Source organism: Anomaloglossus baeobatrachus, chromosome 3 (assembly GCF_048569485.1).
Source record: "Anomaloglossus baeobatrachus isolate aAnoBae1 chromosome 3, aAnoBae1.hap1, whole genome shotgun sequence".
Classification (NCBI taxonomy): Eukaryota; Metazoa; Chordata; class Amphibia; order Anura; family Aromobatidae; genus Anomaloglossus; species Anomaloglossus baeobatrachus.
In genome coordinates, this window is record NC_134355.1 from 131518946 (window position 1) to 131542357 (window position 23412).

Genomic DNA, 23412 nt, shown 5'->3' on the forward strand with positions numbered 1-23412 from the left:
TAATACTTGTGGTATTTGCTCTCTGACTGGTTCTGCAGTGGAACTCCTTTTTGCGCCCTTTGCTGTGGGCTCCGCCCACGATGGCACACCCTCTCTGTTCCCACTCTTTACAGTTAATGGTGTCTGCTGATTTCGTTAATATGCCACACATTGCGCCTATTGATCTTTCTGTTTATGCACTAAGTACCCAATGGTTGCGGGCATTGAATATCCTGTTCGTGTCGCCAAAACACCCCGGGGTCGAGGGGTTTTCACCTGACACATCACTGGGCTGGGTGTGCAGATCCTCTGCGTCAACACGGGCTGGCCTGGCTTGGTTTTGTGACCTCGAGACATCCAGGAGGGAGGGAGGAAGGATTGAGGATTGGGGTGGCAGTGACGGTTAGGAAAGTCTTTTATGATCGTGAAGCCACCTGTGGTACGCGGCCAGGGATGGGCCGCCGCTGCGGGTGTTGCTCTCCGGGGCTAATGGTGAAGGTCACAGCCGGGATGGTGTCACTCCCCACAGGCATAGCAGAATTACCCCGGGGAGGATGATGGAGTACGGACGGGGGTGGTGGTAGTCCCCGTTGGCGCCCGAGCACTGGGTGACAGCGATGGCAAATGAGAGGCAGAGGCAGGGACTGCAGTTTCAGGTCTTTTACTCACAGGTAGTTCAGGTGCTGCCAATGGGCTCCAGCCGATCCCGGATAGTCGGTGGTCACCGCCGGTGCCCATGAAAGTCTTTCTAGTGGACTGTCCTTCGGTTGGTATCTGGGACCAGGACTGAGCCTCCAGCTTCAAGCCATGGGTCCCATGGAGAAAGAGAAACACTGAACTCCCGTTGCCTGTGTGGGATGTTATCCCAAACTGTGCCCAGAAAAGTCTGCTGAAGTGAGATGGTTGTGCTTACTTCTACCCCAAGTGGTGCCCGCCCCCAGTGGTTGTCCTAGAGACTGGGGAAGTCCCATGCTTTGTAATGGCTAACCACCCTGTCTGTCCTAATCCAACCCCCTGTGGGAAAGCACCTTACTGTTGTTTGTGTGTGTGTTTTGTGAAGGCACCGGCAGTTAACCCCCTCCTAACCCGAGATAAATATTACCCCTTAAAAATGGTGTAAAAATCCTGTGGCGCCTGAAGCCCAGGGGCGCCACAATTAAATAAAGCATTATGTTTTTGAAACTGCATGCAGAGCTACTGAGACCGTAGAATATTAAAAATATTAAAATATTTCCTTTTTACCATCAGGCAAAAGGGCATTCCGTAGTTCTAAGTCTATAAAACATCAGGTTCATTTCAAGTTCCAAATGTTTTCGCTCTACAATGATCCCCTCTGAGTAGTTAATCTAAACAGCGTTCGATACTTCAGGTTTGCCTCCATGTTTGCATGCAAACAGTTTAGCACAAGTAAGATAATGAGCTCTTTGCGTGCTAGCATGGTTTTAGCAAGTAGAAGTGATCAGAGAATACTTGTCACACATCCAACAAAATATGATTTAAGAGAACTGTCACCTCCTGTTAGGCGGGTTAATCTAAAAGTGAGCCAAGTTCCCTTTTTAAGAATTTTAATTAGCATTAAGTAGAACAAAATCCTTAAGCTTCTCAAAGTTTACATGTGCTACTGTTTGGGATTTACTCTTTAGCCCAGTTAGTTCAGGCTCCCCTCCAAAGCGTAGATTAGCCGTCCAATGCAATGTTATCTACAAACCTTGCAGTCATACCCATAATCCTATTAACAAACTCCTTGGGAATATTAAGAACACATTTATACAGGATATGGGAACAACTCCAAATTATGTTTAACTACTGTAAAAAAAAATCACTATATCTATTCATCTACAACTTCCATTCCCAACTTCTGCATGCTGTGTAAAACACAAAGAAAACAAGAATTCGGTGATTTGGAAGTTTCTTATAGCCAGATTTTATTCACAGCAGAACATAGAATACAGATCAGTTAAAAGGTAGACATTTTTCCATTTCATTTCAAAAAATAACCCATTTAGTAATTTATGGCAGCAACACATCTCAAAAAAGATAAGGACGTGTCTACTATACGGTATCTGCACTTCACAGTCTGTATATGTCTAGGAAGTGATTAGACCAGTTGCTGGAGTTATAGGCGCTATCTTGTCCCATTGTCTGATGTAGGGTTGTAGCTGCTCAATACTTCGGGATTTTCTTTCTTTCTTATTATGCCAAATGTTTGGATTGCAGGTTGCCAGTTCATCACCTGAAATCTTCTGTGAAGCCATGCTGTTGTAAAAGGATGCAAAAACATCTGCAAGAAAATGTCACCATCTACTGGAAGAAAATGGTAAAACAAGTACAATTGCAGGGAATATTAAAAATAGGAACTAAAAAAGCTCAGTGTGTTTCCTGGAAGAAAAGGAATAAGAAGAGATACCGGGTCAGGTGACACCTGTGATGCAATTACAGGTCCTAGCCAATCCAACAAGGGAGGAGTTGGAGCCAGAATCGTGTTCCAGGAAGGTCCTGTGGCAGAGAAGCTGGCTTACAGCCCCATTACCACAAATGAGTTCTAGAGAGGTCAGACCCCAGAGAAGGCCTGAGGTTAGAGGAAGACCAGTGACCCGATCTGAGAGGAAGATTAGTGACCTAAGCAGAGTGGAAGATCTCTGACTTTAGCTTAGAGGAAGATCCGTGACCTGAGCTGAGGGGACGATCAGTGACCTAAGCTAAATAAAAGACCCTTACCTGTGCCAGTAGAGGCCCATGATCAGTGCCTGTACCCGTGACCAAAGCATGTGGAAGCCCATGACCTGTTCCAGTAGAAGTACCTGAGGAAAAGCAGATTACACCGGTCAAGGTCCATAGCCCCAACTTTGTGGTCAACCCGCAGACTACGCCAATCAAGATCAAACTATTATTTCAATTTTGCAAAACAAAGTTCTTTTTATTAGTAGATGCAAGGGAGTAGTAAAGTGAGCGACATTAGAAAACGTTGCAACCTTACTGGTCTTGGTCACAAGTCGCTGAAAACAAAACATAAACAGTCTATATATTATATACAATATATACAAAATTCCATTTCAACGTGCATTGAAATATATGCAAAGATGCAAACATAGAAATTGTGTAAAACAATATTGCGCCAAAATTTCTCAGTAGTAGAAGTATCAACCGGTGACATTTCAAGTAATTTCATATACCATATTAGTGCAAACAAAAAATTACGATTAAACTATTGTAATGTCACCAGAGTCCCTAGACTTCTATGAACAATGTTATTGAGAAACTGTGGAAAGAAAAGCGCAATAGGGTCTTACCCCAAAAAGGGGAGGAAGATATGTAATAAAAACACACTCACCTATAATGGTTGTGCCAGTCACAACCACTATACAGGCATATATGAGATCCAGGTCCAGGCAGCAGTCCCAAAGTTGTCTGATAACAGAGAGTGATAGAGGAAGGGTCTTAATTCCGCGCCAAGGACTCAATGGATCCAGGAAGAGATTAATGCTTCGTTAATAACATGCACAAGTCTACGCGTTTCTGGAGACACAGCTCCCTTCATCAGGACATTGGCAAGAGAACATCAAATCTGGTTTCAAGTGAGATGGTGAAGTATAAAAGCATGCAATGATGACATCATTGCATGATTTTATACTTCACCATCTCACTTGAAACCAGATTTGATGTTCTCTTGCCAATGTCCTGATGAAGGGAGCTGTGTCTCCAGAAACGCGTAGACTTGTGCATGTTATTAAAGAAGCATTAATCTCTTCCTGGATCCATTGAGTCCTTGGCGTGGAATTAAGACTCTTCTTCTATCACTCTCTGTTATAAACAATGTTATATCATATTGATTGCTAATACTCTACTAACATAACCCTTATATTAGTAAATAACAGTTTATATAAGATGTTAATAGGTGATCATTTAAAGCATGCTGAATAATTGTCTTACTGTTGATGACCAGAAAATCGTGAGGGAGGTGGAAATGGTTAGGGAGGCCCAAGGACTAACATCACTGTGTCTGCTAAAGATAAAATAATTCTAATTACCCAATCCACCACTCTACATCTGCTCTAAAAGGCACAAAAAATGTAAAGGCAAATAAGAGCAGCTTTTTGATTTTGCACAAAATTTTGGGCCAAACAATTGACAACCAATACCACAAAACAAAAATACCGTAAATGATATATCAGGGCCTTAGTTCCTGTACAACTAAGCAAGGCACAAGTTGGCGACAAGAAAAGCCAGCCACCGCTTACTGTAGTAAAGCTGAATTCTAGAAAATGTATGAATTGTGAGCGATATATATTGGGTAACTAATGAATTGTCCAGTTTATGCTGTTTACACTGTGGTTATATATCATCCTCTAAATCGAATAAGTGGCTTGAAACCTTCTTTTTTCATGTTCTTAGCTCTTTGAATAATCACGTAGGTAGTTTTGCTTCATTATTTTCTATTTTTACAATTATACTCTTATTTCAAAATGAGTGAAATTTATGTATAATTACATCAGTATAGTTGACAATACCAGCTAATATTCAAGCAGTAGCTATTTGTACCTTTTACCTCAGATGTGGCTACTTTGATTTTCTTAAGCCACATTACTCCTTTTCCCTCACTTGCAACAGCTGCTTAGAGGGCATAGAGCTGCTGACAGATTCCCTTTAAATGACTATTGACCATTTGGTTATATGAAGCCGATCGGCAGTTGTTTAATGGCCTGTGATTGCAGACTAGTGAATCTTCATTGCATGCGCACAGCGAGCTGTCAGGTTTTTCCAGTGCCGGTGGTGAGAGGGGGCTGTCAAGTGACCACAGTGTGCAATTTCCATACTTCTAGCCACATCGGCATGAGGCTTTAGACTGACTCACTGGTAGGGGCAGCAGGAACCCCAACTAGGCCCTGCCACTACACTTAACTGTATCATTCTGCACATGAATGCTGCCATTTCTTTTTCTCAGACCACTTGGTCCGAGTACAAAATTGAACATAACCACTACCTGATTGGATAACATTGGTCCGAGTGTGATCCAATGTTTTGTCAGATCGCACTCGGACCAAAAATACGAGTGTCTACACAAGCTCTTATGGTGTGACACCATCGTTGTAAATATGTTTACCTGGTTAGGGGCCCACTCAGAAGTTTTGCCCCCTCTGAGCTGAAACCCTAGTTACGCCTCTGGTGAGGACATGTTTTTATTTTTTTTAATCAGTGAGTAAACAGTGGCCAGAGGTCTATGGGGGGTGCATTATACTATATGGAGGATTATGGTGTGGGAATTATACTATATGGAGAATTATGGTGTGTGCATTATACTATATGGAGGATTATGGTGTGTGCACTATACCATATTGAGGATTACAGTGTGTGCATTTATATAGCGGATTATTGTGTGTGCATTATACTATATGGAGGATTATGGTGTGTGCATTATACTACAGTGGAACCTTGGTTAACGAGAACAATCTGTTCTGGGAGTGTTATTGTTAACCAAGTTACTCGTTCAGCAAAGCAAGATTTCCCATTGGAAATCATTGCAATGAAGACAATTCGTTCCACAACTTGTTAAATGTCCCATCCTTGTCCCCTGTTGTGCCATTCCACACATGCACAAACACATACAAACTCACACAAACACACACACAAACACACACACAAACACGCACACAAACACGCACACACAAACGCACACACAAACGCACACACAAACTCACACAAACTCACACAAACTCACACAAACTCACACACACAAACGCACACACAAACGCACACACAAACGCACACACAAACGCACACACAAACTCACACAAACTCACACAAACACACACAAACACACACAAACACACACAAACTCACACGCACATATTATATGCTCACCTTACCTTCCGTTCCATCGTCGGCCTACTGGGACTTGCTGTTCGCTGGTACGGGCTGTGTATCGGGTAACCATGACAAGGAGGGAGGAACTTCCACACCCAGAGCGCTGACGTCAAAGGCAGAGCCACTTGCCTCTGATTGGTCAGCGAGCTGCCTTTGAGTATTTGAGTAGCGTCTGACAGCGGTAGTTCCTGCCTCGTCGCCGATGGTTACCGATACACAGCCTGGAGCGGCGAACTACAGGACCCAGGAGGCCGGCGATGGAACGGAAGGTACACATTATGCTCACCTTCCTTCCGTTCCATCACCGGCCTCCTGGGTCTTTTAGTTCGCCGCGAGGACGTTGCGATGTATCGGCGGACTACAAGAACCATGAGACCGGCGTTTGGAACAGAAAGTAAGATGAGCATAATACTGTATGTGTATGCGTGCTTGTGTGTTTGTGCGTGCTTGTGTGTGTTTGTGTGGACTGCAAGTGCGGGTTAGAGTGCGGTGGATGTATGGAACCGGAAGTGTGTGCGGTGAGTATTTTGCTCGTAAGCAAAGCTTTCTCGTAAACAGAGTTACAAATTTACAGAAAGCTTTGCTTGTTAAGCGAAATTCTGAATAATTGGGTTACTCGTTAAGCGAGGTTCCACTGTATATTGAGGATTATGGTGTGTGCATTATACTATATTGAGGATTATGGGGTGTGCCTTATATGGCGGACTATGGGATGTGCATTATCTTAAATCGAGGACTGTGGGATGTGTATTATATTATATGGAGGACTATGCTCTACATTATATTATATGGAGGACTATGTGAAGTGTATTATAATACATGGAGGAATATGAGAGGTGCATTATAATATGTGAAGTTATGTGGGACCCACTATACTATATGGAAGGCTATTTGGGGGTCATTATAGTATTTGGATAACTATATATGAGGGGGACAAAGATAAAGCATGGCATGGGAAAGTTTTGTGCTGAGGAAAAGAGGCTCTTTCCCTCAGCACCTCAGCACCCAGCTTTCTCATGCTCTGATATCATGGGAAAGCTGGGTGCTGAGGGAAAGATGTATAGCAGAGCATGGGGAAGGTACATGATGAGGACAAGATGGATATCAGAACATAGGAAAGCTGCTGATAGAGAGATTTTAGAGCATGGGAAACCTGGGAAAGAGCCAAGTGTCAGCGACACTATCCCATACCCCGAGTGTCGTGTACGGTTGGGGGGGCCTAGGTCCAAACATTGCACCGGGGCCCATCAAACTCTAGTTATGCCACTGCCTAGCTGCATCCTGAGAATGGCTCCACTGCTATCTGCATTCTGAGAAGGCTCCATCCGCCACCAATGTATTTACTGCTATCTGCATCCTGGAGAATGGTTCCACTGCTATCTGCATCCTGAGAAGGCTCCATCCTTCACTACTGTATTCACTGCTATCTGCATCCTGAGAAGGCTGCACTGCTATCTGCATCCTGGGAAGGCTCCATCCTTCACCATTGTATTTAATGCTATCTGCATCCTGAGGATGACTCCACTGCTATCTGTGTACCGCCCCGCGCTCGGCTGCAGCCGAGCCACTCGGATCCGGGCTAGTTGGTGGGTGGCTTGAGCGCCTCCGGACCCGGGGTCACTTTGCTCTGAAAGGGGTGCTGGCTCTTTTGGAGGGGGGTAGGTAGGTGCACGGCTGGAGCCGTGTTTGAGGCCGTGACGCCACCCACAGGTTGTGGTGAAGTTGGACACCACTGCTGCGATTACTGGGCACCTGGGGGAGATGGTAGTGCAGCAAGTTGTTAACCCCTCCATGAGTAGGGATGATGGCCCCGGGACCCATTGGGGATATAGCTGGGCGGTGCAGGGCAGTGCGCGGCCGGAGGGCACTATTGTACTCACAGTTATTGACACACACAAGTCTCTAGTAAACCAAGTTGATGGTGGTCGGTGCCCGCAGCCGGCTGCGTCTGGTCCCCCACCCGGTTCGGTGGTCTTGGCCTTTCTCCTGCACCGTGTTGTGTACTTGGGCTGCCTGCGTTCCAGCACCAGGAGTCCGCTCCCCGGCTTGGTAGATGTTGGGAGAGCCCTTTTGCCTGCAGACGCTAGCCCATGGGATCTCTCTGCCTGTGTAGTGGCTTTCTATCCCCCTCGTTGGGCTGTTGTCTTCAGTTGGGACTTGGGTGGGAAAAGACCTATAGCCCAGACTGCAATCAGTTAGTTAACTCAGTCCAGTGAGTTTTGGACCTCGTTTCAGGTTCGGAGTACCCCCCTTTGTTTTCCGGTTTCCGAGTCGGTTCCCCAGGTCGATACCGGCGGGCCACTACCCTGTCCCGGTCCACCACGGTTCCACCGAGCCGTCTTTCCGGTTCCTGCAGGCTAAGGCCACCGTTTGCCTCCTAGCCAAGGTACCAGGGCTCCGACCCCGGCACCCGTCAGACTCTTTCACTCCACTCCTCTCTACTCAACTATCCAACTACTGACTGACGTTTTCCCGCCTCAGGCTCTCTGAACTCCGCGGTGGGTGTGGCCAACCGCATGGCTGTGCCCCCGTGTGTCCATCAAGTCCTGAGGGAGGTGACTAGGGTTTGGCTGATGACACCATATTGGGGGACAGGTGTAACGCGGGGGTCTACCTATGACTACCTGGCTAGTCCAGGGTGTCACATCTGCATCCTGAGAAGGCTACATCCACCACCGATGTTAAGCCCCCGTCACATTTAATGACTTACCAGCGATCCCGAAAACGATGCGACCTGATAAGGATCGCTGGTAAGTCACTGGGGGGGGTCGCTGGTGAGATGTCACACAGTCAGACCTTACCAACGATGCAGTAACGATGAGCGACCTATATAGGAGGTCATTGTTAGGCGTCAAACACAGCGATGCGTCCTGCCCAGCAGGACATCACCTTTGAAGAAAATGGTCCGGACCCTTCGGCAACGACTAGCGATCTCACAGCAGGGGCCTGATCGCTGGTAGGTGTCACACATAACGAGATCGATGGCAAGATCGTTACAGAAACGGTGACGCAGCAACAATCTCATTAGCGATCTCGTGTGTGACGGGACCTTAAGTCATTGCTACCTGCATCCTGAGGATGCAGATATCAATGAATACAGTGTTGAAGGATGGAGCCTTCTTCCATCAATCAGCATGTGCAACTGACACAGCTGATGTGGTGATGTCACTACATCACATTTGCTGTGCGGAGTTGCAGTGCATTGGAGATCATAGCAGAATGTTGCTAGTTTTCTTAACACATGTATGGGATGTGTGTCTGTATATAGAGGGCTATGTGAAGCCTCATACTGAATATAAGGAGGCTATATTGGGCTTAAACTGTTTATAGAGGGGTCATACTGTATATAGGGGGCTATCTGAGAGCTCATATTGTATAAAGGTGGTGCTGTGTTGTGGGCTCGTCCAATATATAAAAGGGATGTCAGCATACATAATTCTGCAAAATATTAAGTGATACAATTAATATTAATATAAAATTACTATAATTAATATATTCATATTGAGCAGAATTAATTTTAGCCTATTGATTAGGCCTCCACAGTTGTCACAGTCTCTCATGTAGCCCCTCGGGAAAATTAATTGCCCACTCCTGAATTAGAGCCATTATTTTATTTTTACTGTAATCAAGATAAAGGAAGTGTATTAGTAATGTTGTACAATAGTGCCACCTTCTGTTAGTTTTTGATATAACATTTAAAGTTCTTTTACCTACATTTTTTTTCTAGAGTGCTTATATGATATCACAATATTTCTTATTAAACAAGTGGGTTTCTTTTTTTTAACCATTCAGATGGTAAATAAACAACTATACGGTATTATAAACTATCAACTTTCAAATTAGTTGCTTAATTGACTTATCAAAATGGTTATGATAGGATGTAGATGGTGATGATGGGGACGGTAGTGCCGGGGTGTGTGCGGTGATGATTTGGGCGGTAGTGACGTGGTGTGTATGGGGATGATGGGGGCGGTAGTGCCAGGGTGTGCGGTGATGATGGGGGCGGTAGTGCCGGGGTGTATGCGGTGATGATTTGGGTGGTAGTGCTGGGGTGTGTGCGGTAATTATGGGGGCGGTAGTGCCAGAGTGTGTGCGGTGATGACGGGGGCGGTAGTGCCGGGGTGTATGCGGTGTAACGATGTGGGGCTCCGAGTGTATGGGGGCCACACGTCAGGTATCGGGGATTAACGCACACCGGAACAATTTGTCTCTTTAACAGACCATATGGTTTATTAATAGCTCAAATAAACCATGCTAGGTCCCATAACAGAAAGATGCCATGCCTTGGCTTTATCCTCAAAGTCCAACACATAACGTAAAGTCCACACACTCTTGGACTTCCTCACACGTGTCACTGACCCTTGTCAGTACTTGGCTTTATCCTTAAAGTCCAATCCGGGTTACCTTCCTCTGAAGGCGGCTAGTGTCCTTACCAAGTTCCCCCTGGCTTCAGCCAGGCTTTGCACATGGACCTAAAAGCCCCTTTCCTTCAGGAGAAGGTCTCCTGAGCAGAGCAAAGCACCATGCTTCTGCTCTCCCCGTCTCCAGCACACACACTGGAAGTCTAGAGCCAGTCTATCTAGACTGCCCTAGACACACCCCACCTAGGTTCAGAGACAGGATTGCTTTAACCCCTGGAGCCACACCCACAAGTGGTAAGGAGTGTGTAATCAGCATCACACACCCTTCTATGGCTCTGCATGTAATGCAATCCTGTGGAACCACAGGTCCCAGCCAACTTCACATTGCAGAGCACCCATGCTTCTGCAAAACATACCGGCCCTTTGTAATACAGCCGGTTGATACGTCACAGCGGTGATGATGGGGGCGGTAGTGCTGGGGTGTATGTAGTGATGATGGGGGTTCTCTCTCAGCTAAAGAAAACTAACGCAACGCATTATTTCACAGGAATCCGTTGCCTTTATTATCACACTATTTACATCGCATCCGTCACAAAACGCATTGTGACGGATGCCAAACAACGCAAGTGTGAAATTAGCCTTAGAAATACTGATGTAACATTCTGACCAAATACTGAACATGTGAACGTGGTCATTCATTCAAAATGTTATCACCTACCAAACCTATGGATCGGTGATCACTTGTTTTTACCAAAGATCACCCTCACTGCAAACTACTGTAATTGTGTGGCGCCCCTGACCTGGTCAGGCACCACTGAGTACTGCACCCATGCTGGGGACAGTACAATACAGGTAATCCAGAAGGCTGACCGGGGTGTGGAACACAGGCGCATAGTGATCAGGTCTCACACATGTACCCATGAGAGGACCCCTGGGGATCCCAGGAGGGGGAAAAGCCTTCACCTTCACTGGAATAGTGGAGGGGGCCAAAAGCCTCCATCTCCTCTCAAGGGGTGTGGTAAGAGAGTCTGGTTGCTAGGTGGCGTAGGCAGGCACAAAAGGGAAAAGAGAAGGAGGAGTAAACAGTCTAGAGTCTGAAGCAGAGTGTGGAGGAGTGAGGAGCAGGAAAGTGAAGCTCTGACAGGAGCAGCAGTGAAGGTCCCAGATGTGAGCCAGAGCAGTGTAGAGTTCAGGGAGCTCGAGTGAGGAGCAGATCCCTGGGGCTGTGCAGTCTGACAGCGCCCGCGCAGTGGCTACTGACGGGGGAGAACGGTCAACTAGGAGGGCTACCCGAAATCCATCTTCAGCTAAAGAGAGAGCACGGAGTGGGAAGTAAGGAGACTGCTAGAGAGTACCAGGCCCAAACGGGCGGCAGATCCCGAAGCGGAGATAGATCCAGCTTTCTTTTGCTAAACCTGCCGGTGTGGGGCTCTCAAAGCCCACGCCACAACACCACAAAAGCCGCAGCCACGTAGCCACAGTTAGGGCCCATAGGTCACAGGAGGCAAGCAGCTGGAGTGGCCTGGTCCAGGCGACAAGCAAACGGCAAACGAAGGGGAGAGAGGCTGCAGCATCTTCCCTGGGTGACCCCCATAGGGACTCAAAGTCGGGGTTACCCCAAACCACCAAGGGCTAAGGAAGGCGAGTTAGTAGTCACCCTCACAAGTCAGCCTGAAGGACACCTGGTTCCCACTTGGTTCATCCCAGCTACGCCCGGGTCACTCACCCTGCCATCAACTGTGAGTAAAAACCCTGAAAGACATCCTGCCTGTGTTGAGTCATTCTGCGCCTTGTAGTTCTACGCATCTACACAGGGCCCTGGGGCTTGCCTCACTCTCAGGAGGCTATTCCAACTAACTGCACTCACCATCAGCCCCAGGCGTCCCTTAACCTGCAGTGGCGGTCCCCCACTGACCGCAAATCTGAGAGTGGCGTCACGACAAACTACGAAGAAGGTTTCCTACCTGTGACCAGACAGATCCAGCTGAGTGGAGTCCCTGAAGGTAATGCACCGACACAGCGTTTGCGGGGCTCCACATCTGGCGTCACGAACAGGATAAGGACTAGACCTGTTCAGACAGGTGACCATGTGCCTGGGCGGTCCGCTTGAAAAATTGGAAGCGCCGCCATATTGCCACCATGAAAAGCGCGCTGAAAAACAACAGCAGCCCGCGCTGGAAGAAGTTACCGCCCACGAAGAGGTGTGGCTACCCAGAGATCCCCTGCAGAGTTCTGACCTCGCTTGTGAAGAAAGCGGAAGCGTCCTGAGACGGCGGGAAGGAAAGAGAGCCACAAGCCTGCTGCTGCAGAGAGAAGAGATGGAGTCCGGACGTGGATACCCAGAACCAGGCTCTGCTGCCTGGTGGTGCCGGGAGCTTGCTATCTTCTGCGATCAGCTGGAGGCCAGGATTATGCGACAGCTCAGGGAGGAACGCATGGAGCTTCTGGAGATGGCTGCGGCGGTTCGGACCTACGAGGAGGGAGCCGCGCGACGCCTGCCAGATCGAGCGGCGACGACTCAGATCCCGATGGTGCCACCGATGGGTGAGTCCAGAGTTGCCCCGGCCAGCGCAAGTGCTCCGACCCCTGCTGCTACGACCGCGGTCCCAGAAGAGGCGCCTGGCGCGGCGACGCTGAGCGAGGCCGCAGCCACGCTAGGTGCGGCCCGCCAAATCCAGGCCGCCGCAGCGACACCCCGCCTGGCCCGCAAAGGTCCGACTGCCACGGCGATACTCATCCGTGCCGCAGGTGTGACGCTGACCCAGGCTGCCACCCTGCTGAGCCCAGTCCGCCAAGACCCCACCGCAGCAGCGACGCTCGTCCGAGCCGCAAGTGAGATGCTGAACCAGGCCGCAGCCCCGCCGGGTGCGGCCCGTCAAGCCCCGATCACTGCAGCGACGCCCAGCCCAGCCTGCACGGACCCCATCGAGGATGCGACGCCAATTCAGACCGCGGCTGCAATGCCCAGTCCGGCCCGCCAAGAACTGGCCGCAACAGCGACGCAGATCCAGGCCACCGCCACGCCAGGCTCGGCCCGCCAAGACCAGGCCGCCGCCATACAGGGCGCGGCCCGCCAAGACCAGGCCGCCGCCATGCCGGGCGCGGCCCGCCAAGACCAGGCCGCCGCCATACAGGGCGCGGCCCGCCAAGAGATTGCATCACCATTTACCCCGGCCTGCAAGGCCAGAGCAGACACCGCTCCCGAGTCCAAAGAGGTCCCTGCTGGAAAGCCCACGCTGGGGGAGGACCCCGCATACTGGCAGCTGAAGGCTGACATGGAGGCCAAGTTCCCACAGGAGATGGTGGACCGATACATGCTCCCTCCGCACACCCCTAAGGCAACCCCTGCAGCAACCACGCTGAAGAGTCCACCGCCTGGGCCAGCTGAGGAACACTCATCCCCGGCGCTGCCACGACCAGAGAGCAGCGAAGAACTAAGGGGGAGAGGAGGGCAAGAAGCTGAGGAGTTGCCCCCGGAGCCAGCAGCAGTGCTAGTCCCAGAGCCGGAGATGCTGCCATATTCCCGCTGGGACGAGGAAGACCTGACACCTCCTGCTGACGAAGAAGACCTGCCCAACCGCCCTACCTGGGAGCTTGTAAGCTGCACTTCGCAGAATCCAGCCCGCAAGACACAGCGCCGCAGCAGAACTCAGTTTTCCCCTGCACCGCCATCCCCAGAGCAGAGAGATGACATCACGGCCAGAGACCTACAAGAAAAAAGGTTCCTGAGAAGAGCCAAAGCACAGGTCCGAGGACCCCTTTGCAGAGGAGTAGTGGAGGACTTCAGCCTCAAGTCAGGATACGGGTTCATCGTAGCACCTGGTATCAAAGAAGGCATTTTTGTCAATAGGAGAGACGTCAGAGCTAATCTGCCCAGAGGACACCCTGGCAGAAACTTAAAGATGGGAGACTCCGTACAGTTCACCATGCACCAAGGAGAAAGAGGGTGGTACGCGCTAGATGTAGTGCCATGTCCCAAAGAAGAAGAAAGAAAAGACAAAGGACCTACTGACGAGACAACTACAGATGAGGAAAAAGGTCAAGAAAGCAACAGGTGCCGCAGCCCTACAGGCCCAAGCCCTGGTGAAGAGGAATCTGCATAAGTTCAAGTAAAGTACAGCAAGTTTTGACCAGTTTGGAAAGTTTGTTTTGCAACGTTTTAAAGTTCAAGAATGTGCCCACATAAACTATTGTGAGAAATAAACCTTAAGGCTATGAACTGGCTATAGCCACAAACTCTCGCAGTGTAAATAGTTACACCAAAAGGGCACCACCACCACCAGAGTCAGCCTGTTTAGGGGCTTGGCTCGTCTGCAACCAGGAGGAGCCCGTCCGTATATAGGGCCTTGGCTCACCTGCGACCAGAGAGCATGCCTGTTTATGGGGCCTGGCTCTCCACCACAAAGAGGGTACCTGGTCAGCACCAACTGTGGAGGCCGCCTCTACATCCTGCCAGAAGTGGCTGAAGGCGCGGATCCACCAAGCCAGGTATACCCTGAAACCACCAGCCCATGAAAGCCGCCTCTACATCCTGCCAGAAGTGGCTGAAGCCGCGGCCAACGGGAGAGGCAGATTGGAGGAAAGGTCTGGGGAAGTAGATGGCCCAGATCTGGTTACCAAAAGGACCGGTGACCTGCCTCCTGAAAGGGTTTGGGTGGGTTAACGGACTTGTGGGTGGAGGGTGGTGATGTATGGTACCTGGTGCTTTTAAAAATGTTTTACATGTTTTAATGTTTTATGCATTTTAAAATGTTGTCTTGCAGCCCGAGGACGTGCTGGTGATAACTAAGGGGGAATGTGGCGCCCCTGACCTGGTCAGGCACCACTGAGTACTGCACCCATGCTGGGGACAGTACAATACAGGTAATCCAGAAGGCTGACCGGGGTGTGGAACACAGGCGCATAGTGATCAGGTCTCACACATGTACCCATGAGAGGACCCCTGGGGATCCCAGGAGGGGGAAAAGCCTTCACCTTCACTGGAATAGTGGAGGGGGCCAAAAGCCTCCATCTCCTCTCAAGGGGTGTGGTAAGAGAGTCTGGTTGCTAGGTGGCGTAGGCAGGCACAAAAGGGAAAAGAGAAGGAGGAGTAAACAGTCTAGAGTCTGAAGCAGAGTGTGGAGGAGTGAGGAGCAGGAAAGTGAAGCTCTGACAGGAGCAGCAGTGAAGGTCCCAGATGTGAGCCAGAGCAGTGTAGAGTTCAGGGAGCTCGAGTGAGGAGCAGATCCCTGGGGCTGTGCAGTCTGACAGCGCCCGCGCAGTGGCTACTGACGGGGGAGAACGGTCAACTAGGAGGGCTACCCGAAATCCATCTTCAGCTAAAGAGAGAGCACGGAGTGGGAAGTAAGGAGACTGCTAGAGAGTACCAGGCCCAAACGGGCGGCAGATCCCGAAGCGGAGATAGATCCAGCTTTCTTTTGCTAAACCTGCCGGTGTGGGGCTCTCAAAGCCCACGCCACAACACCACAAAAGCCGCAGCCACGTAGCCACAGTTAGGGCCCATAGGTCACAGGAGGCAAGCAGCTGGAGTGGCCTGGTCCAGGCGACAAGCAAACGGCAAACGAAGGGGAGAGAGGCTGCAGCATCTTCCTTGGGTGACCCCCATAGGGACTCAAAGTCGGGGTTACCCCAAACCACCAAGGGCTAAGGAAGGCGAGTTAGTAGTCACCCTCACAAGTCAGCCTGAAGGACACCTGGTTCCCACTTGGTTCATCCCAGCTACGCCCGGGTCACTCACCCTGCCATCAACTGTGAGTAAAAACCCTGAAAGACATCCTGCCTGTGTTGAGTCATTCTGCGCCTTGTAGTTCTACGCATCTACACAGGGCCCTGGGGCTTGCCTCACTCTCAGGAGGCTATTCCAACTAACTGCACTCACCATCAGCCCCAGGCGTCCCTTAACCTGCAGTGGCGGTCCCCCACTGACCGCAAATCTGAGAGTGGCGTCACGACAAACTACGAAGAAGGTTTCCTACCTGTGACCAGACAGATCCAGCTGAGTGGAGTCCCTGAAGGTAATGCACCGACACAGCGTTTGCGGGGCTCCACAATTGTACATCAGTTATTGTGTGTGCACAGGAGATGTGCAGGAGCCGCCTGTGTTTTACAGTCAATGCTGCACTATAATGGGGATAACGGCTAACAGGTATTTGTATATCGCTGTAGGGTGGGCCGCTGGAGTCAATTTCTCTGGTGGGCCCCAGATACCCCAGTCCAACCCTGCCCCTATGTAAAAGAATAAACTTGTAATACTTATATATGTTCTGAGGATTTCGATAGCGTAGGGCAATGACAATCAGAGACGAGTTCTTGGTACAAGATATTTTATAATATGTAACCACGGTAGATACACAACGGAAAACACAGCGGTACAAATACACACAATACCTTCCCGAAACGGAGCGAAGGGAATTCCCGGGGCCACGCACCGGACTCCCCCAGGGAGACCACCAGAGCGAACCCCTATACAGGGACTGTCCGGCAATCACCCCGGAAGGCCTAAATGCGCAGCAGCCGGGACACAAGGGGCAAGCGGTAAAAGTCCAGGAGTGTCCGTACGGGATGAATGTTCAGAGTGGTTACGAACCAGAGAGAACCGGGCAGAGTGCTGACCGAAGATGGCAGACGGAATCCGGGCACAGCTTGAGAAACCGGGTAAGGTCCAGAGTCGGTCGGTCGGTAGTCTTTAGGAGGATCCAAAGGCAAACAGGATTAGCAGCAGCAAAGCAGGAGCACACAACAAGCAGTATACTCAGGCACTGGACTAGGCTTAGAGGCGGCCTTTTAAGCAGCTAGACAGGAAGTAGGGCAACAGAACAGTAAACTCCATGTTAACCGAGGGCAAGCTCATTCAAAAGAGAACTGGAAAACCTGGAAACCTGACATTACTCCCCCCCCCCCAGAGACGGCCTCAGGACGGATCAGGGCCTGGCTTGTCCGGGAAACGTTGATGAAACTGAGCAATCTTCCGGGGTGCCCGAATGTTACCCACCGGTTCCCAGGAATCGTCCTCGGGGGCGTACCCCTGCCAACGTACCAGATACTGAAGCCGACGACGATGGAGCCGGGAGTCAATAATGTCCTCAACCACGAACTGCTCCTCGCCGTCGACCATCACAGGCGGAGGAGGAGGCACAACACGACCATGAAATGTATTAGGGGAAACGGGTTTGAGGAGAGACACATGAAAGACCGGGTGTACCTTTAGATGGTGCGGTAACCGTAGCCGACAGGCCACAGGGCTCACGATCCCGGTGATCTTAAACGGACCGATGAATTTCTGTCCCAGCTTCTGCGAAGGAACACCCAATCTCAGGTTTTTGGTGGATAACCATACAGAGTCCCCTACCTTGTACATGGGTGCTGGTTTCCGGTGAGCGTCTGCCGACCTCTTGTAACGCTCCTGGGCCGTAGCCACAGTGTCCTTTAGAATCTCCAGATTTTGTCGTAGTTCTGTCAATCTGTCCTCCACCGCTGGCACCGAAACCGCAACCGGTGACCTAGGCAAAACAGTCGGATGGTAACCCAGGTTAGCGAAAAAGGGCGTTACCTTAGTGGAGCTGCTCTGAGTGTTGTTGTATGAGAACTCCGCCAACGGAAGCATCTTCAACCAATCGTCTTGGAGATGGCTGACATAACATCGAAGGTATTGTTCCAGGGTTTGATTTGTCCGTTCGGTTTGCCCATTTGTCTGAGGATGGTATGCAGAAGACAAACAGACATCAATCTGGAGTGCCGTACAAAACCCCTTCCAGAATCTAGACGTGAACTGCACGCCCCGGTCAGAGATGATCTCGTCTGGTACCCCATGCAATCGGAATACGTTCTGGATAACCAAATCCACTGTCTCTGCGGCTGAGGGAAGACCGGTACACGGAATGAAGTGAGCAGCTTTAGTCAATCGATCCACCACCACTAAAATGGTATTGTGCCCGCCTGAGACTGGCAACTCCACAATAAAATCCATGGAGATAGACCCCCAAGGGCGAGATGGCACGGGTAACGGTTGGAGGAGTCCCGTAGGAGCCACACGAGGGACCTTGCACCGGGCACAAACCACACATGAGTGGACATAGTCCTTCACATCCTTTAAACAGGTAGGCCACCAGAAAAAACGGCTCAGAAATTCCTGCGTCTTCAGTACCCCCCTATGACCAGCCAACACGGAGTCATGGACCAATTTGAGAACCCGAAGTCTTACGGCCTCCGGGACATAAATGCGTCGCTCTCTCAACCACACACCATTCCGAAGAACAAGAGTTACATCATTCGGGGGGGCAGCAAGAAATACGTCACCATCATAGGCCAGCTTGATGTCCTTCCACAAGTCCTGGTCCTGGATTACTCCAACGAAATTGGCATCCGATAACACGGTCTGAGACGGGGTTCCAGGCACGTAGTCCACGGCGTGGATTCGGGACAAGGCATCGGCTTTCCCATTACGTGAACCTGGACGGTATGTAACGATAAAATTGAATTGGTTAAGAAATAGGCTCCAACGGGCTTGCCGTGGAGACAGGCACCTGGCAGACTTAAGAAATTCCAGATTACGATGATCTGTGAGTACTATCACTTGCTGCGCGGCTCCCTGTAAGTGGTGTCTCCATTCCTTGAAAGCGGAAATAATCGCCAATAATTCCTTGTCCGCAATGTCATAGTTCCTTTCTGCAGGGGACAACCGGCGGGAAAAGAAGGCACACGGATGCAAGAGACTCTTGTCCCCGGTCCTTTGAGAAAGAATGGCCCCCAATGCATAGTCGGAAGCGTCAACCTCCACGATAAAGGGAAGTGCGGGATTCGGATGTACTAATATTGGCGCTGAGGTAAAACATACCTTGAGACGATGGAATGCTTCCTGGGCCTGGGCGGACCACACAAACTTCTGTCCTTTTTTGGTTAACAGAGTGATGGGACGAACAATCTCTGAAAAGTTACGGATAAAGCGTCGGTAAAAGTTGGCAAAACCGACAAAGCGTTGTACCTCTTTGATGTTTCCCGGTTCCGGCCAGTCGAGAATGGCTTGTATCTTGCTAGATTCCATGTTCAGTCCCTGAGGAGAGATGACATAACCTAAGAATTGTATTTGTGAGCAGTGGAACTCGCATTTCTCCAGTTTAATGTACAGGTGGTTTTCCCTCAGACGGGTAAGTACGGTCTTAACGTGCTCCTGGTGTTCCTGTAAAGAATCAGAAAAGATTAGGATATCGTCCAGATAGATCACCATGAATTGGTCCATGATATCCCTAAAAATATCGTTAACTAGATGTTGAAATGCCGCGGGAGCGTTACAAAGTCCAAAAGGCATCACTAGGTACTCAAAATGTCCGTACCGACATCGGAACGCGGTCTTCCACTCATCTCCGGGACGTATACGAAGCAGATTATATGCCCCACGGAGGTCTAATTTGGTGAATATTTTTGCCTGTTGGACCCTCTCCAATAGCTCAGGAATCAACGGTAACGGATACCGGTTCCGGATGGTTATCTTATTCAGTTCCCGGTAGTCAATACAGGGTCTCAGAGTCCCCTCCTTCTTTTTCACGAAAAAGATGGGTGCCCCTGCGGGTGAGGTAGACGGACGAATAAATCCCTTGGCTAGGCTTTCATCAATATACTCTTTTAGTGCTTCTAGCTCAGGTGCCGCCAACGGGTAGACATGACCAAACGGAATCTCCGCCCCTGGGAGTAAGTCTATGGGGCAATCATACGGTCTATGCGGGGGAAGCCGATCAGCTTTTCTTTTGTCGCATATATCAGCGAAGTTACGGTAAACCGGGGGTAAAACAGGTACCTGTACAGTGCCCTCCGTATTTGATGTTACTGGAACCGGAACAGTTGGACAAATGGTCGGACCACTCTGCGGTGGGAAGGATATTTCTTTAGTCTCCCAATCGATGACGGGATTCGTAGACCGTAGCCACGGAATACCTAAAATAATCGGAAAATGAGGAGAAGAAATTATCATGAAAACAAGGGTCCCCTGCTGACCTGGCTTCATCACGCATTCGAGCGGTACGGTTTCCCGATCCACTGGTCCAGAGATTAACGGAGATCCGTCTACCGTCTCCATGGTAACCGGTGAGGATCTTTGCTGAGTCCGGATACCGTGTTTCCTGGCAAAGGAAGAGTCCATGAAATTTCCCCCTGCCCCAGAGTCTATCATTGCAGAGGTAGGAATTAGCTGTCCCTCCCAACGGATCTGAATGGGGAGTGAGCAATGGGTATATTTCCCCTCTGAGTCCTTCGGTGAGGTAGACATTACCGTCAAGGGAAACACCGCATCCAAGTGTCCACTTGCCTCAGAGATATCGGACTCTGCGTCCGTGTTGTCACACTCTGCCATGGCTGCCAATACCTTATTTGGGCGATTTGGACGTTTCGGGCAGTCGATCAAGAAATGGTCCGATTGACCGCAATAGAAACACAAACGCTCACGGAGCCGGTGTTCACGACGTTCATTGGTCTCTCGTTTTTGCAGAGAGTCCACTTGCATAGGTACGTCCTCGGCCTCCCGTGGCTTCCTGAGAGCGGGTTCTCTGGAAGGAAACGCAATATTGTTTACACGGTTTACAGCTGCCCATTTTTCCTGTCTACGTTCCGTCAAACGGGTATCAATGCGCACACAGTGCTGGAGAAACAGTTCAAAATCCCCTGGAGATTCGGAACGGGCTAACTCGTCCTTGATGGTACCGGACAAACCTTTTCTGAAAACAGACAATAAGGCATTGTTTCCCCAATCGGTGTCTACCACTAACCTCTTGAACTCAGTGGCGTATTCAACGACAGAACGCTTTCCCTGACGTAAGGAAAGGAGAGCCGCTTCAGCGGTAGCACGGCGATTCGGATCATCAAACATTTGCGCCATTGCATTCAGAAAGTCATCCAGGTGATTCAAACGGATGTCCCGATTCTCTATCATGGGATTAGCCCAAGCCAGTGCTCGTGAGGTTAATAACATGATGATACATAACACCTTTGACCGATCAGAACGGTAATAATCAGAATGTACATCGAAAAACAGTATACATTGGTTAACAAATCCACGGAACTGACTACGATCACCATTGAAACGGAATGGGGGTAACCTAGGCATACCGGCAGTTGATACGGACGTAGTGGGGACGGCTTCCTGAGCCTCCACTCTGACTTGCAAATCCTGTATAGCCGGCCCCAGTACCTGGTGATCATGGCCCAGCTGTGCCTCCACATCTCTAAGTTTATTCTGCACCGCCTCCATCTCCTGCTGCAGGGAGTTAATCATGGAGAAGAGCTGATCTACTCGTGTCTCAGTCATTGCCCCAGCGAAATCCTCTATAATGGCCTGAGTATAATGTAATACTTATATATGTTCTGAGGATTTCGATAGCGTAGGGCAATGACAATCAGAGACGAGTTCTTGGTACAAGATATTTTATAATATGTAACCACGGTAGATACACAACGGAAAACACAGCGGTACAAATACACACAATACCTTCCCGAAACGGAGCGAAGGGAATTCCCGGGGCCACGCACCGGACTCCCCCAGGGAGACCACCAGAGCGAACCCCTATACAGGGACTGTCCGGCAATCACCCCGGAAGGCCTAAATGCGCAGCAGCCGGGACACAAGGGGCAAGCGGTAAAAGTCCAGGAGTGTCCGTACGGGATGAATGTCCAGAGTGGTTACGAACCAGAGAGAACCGGGCAGAGTGCTGACCGAAGATGGCAGACGGAATCCGGGCACAGCTTGAGAAACCGGGTAAGGTCCAGAGTCGGTCGGTCGGTAGTCTTTAGGAGGATCCAAAGGCAAACAGGATTAGCAGCAGCAAAGCAGGAGCACACAACAAGCAGTATACTCAGGCACTGGACTAGGCTTAGAGGCGGCCTTTTAAGCAGCTAGACAGGAAGTAGGGCAACAGAACAGTAAACTCCATGTTAACCGAGGGCAAGCTCATTCAAAAGAGAACTGGAAAACCTGGAAACCTGACAAAACTACTATAATACTGACGATATGTACAAGAATATAACTACTATAATACTGCCCCCTATGTACAAGAATATAATTACTATAATACTGCCTCTATGTACAAGAATATAACTACTATAATACTGTCCTTATGTACAAGAATATAACTACTATAATGTGACACCCTGGCCGGGTCAGGTAGTCACAAATAGGCCCCTAAACAACACCGTTCCCTCACAGGTGACAGCAACCAACCTTTAAAACCCTAGTCACCCCCCTCGGGGCTGGGTAGACACACGAGGGGGCGGAATCAGGCGGTTGGAAGACGCCCACCAAGGAGTCTAGACAGCCCGGGGCAGGAAAGTAAACAGATGAGTGTTAGAGTTAAAGTTGGAGAGCAGTTTGGGCTGGAGCTGTGTGCAGCTCTAGCAGAGGCGAATACCCCAAATTGAACGGCGCCAGGGTAGGAGCCCTGGTGCCATTGGCTAGGAAGCAGACGGTGTTCTCCATCTGCAGGAGCCGGGAAGACGACTCAGTGGAACCGAGGTGGACCGGGACAGGGTAGTGGCCCGCCGATACCAACCCGGGGAACCGACTCGGAAACCGGAGCACACAGGGGGTACTCGGACCTTGAAGCCAAGTCCAGAAGCTACTGGAACTGGTTAATTAACCGATTGAGGCCAGGACTAGAGGTCCTGTCCACCCAAAGTCTCTATAAGAAGACAACAGCCCACCGAGGGGGGATAAAAGGCCACTGCCAGGGCTCAGAGATCCCACGAGCCAGCGTCTGCGGGCAATGGCTCCTTAGGTCACCTCCAGACGGGAGCGGACTCCTGAAGTTGCAAGCACAGGCAGGCCACCATTTTACAGAGGTGCAGGTGAAAGACAGAGACTACCAACCGGGTGGGGGACCAGAACGCAGCCGGCTGCGGGCACCGACCTCCATCACCTTGGTTTACCAGAGACTCGTGTGTTTCCTTAATAGTGAGTACACCAGCACCCTTTGGTCGCCCATCTCCCTGCACCAAAAACCCCCAACGGGTCCCGGGGCCACCATCCCTGCCCACGGAGGGGTTAACAACTTGCTGCTTAACACCTCCCCCGGGTGCCCCGTAACTGCAGCGGTGGTGTCCAACCTCACCACACACCATGGGTGGCGTCACGAACTTAATACAGCTCAGCCCGTACATATACGTCCTACATCCACCATCATAAACCCCTTTTTTGATTGAAGTGACCACGAGACCCCCGGGTCCGGAGACA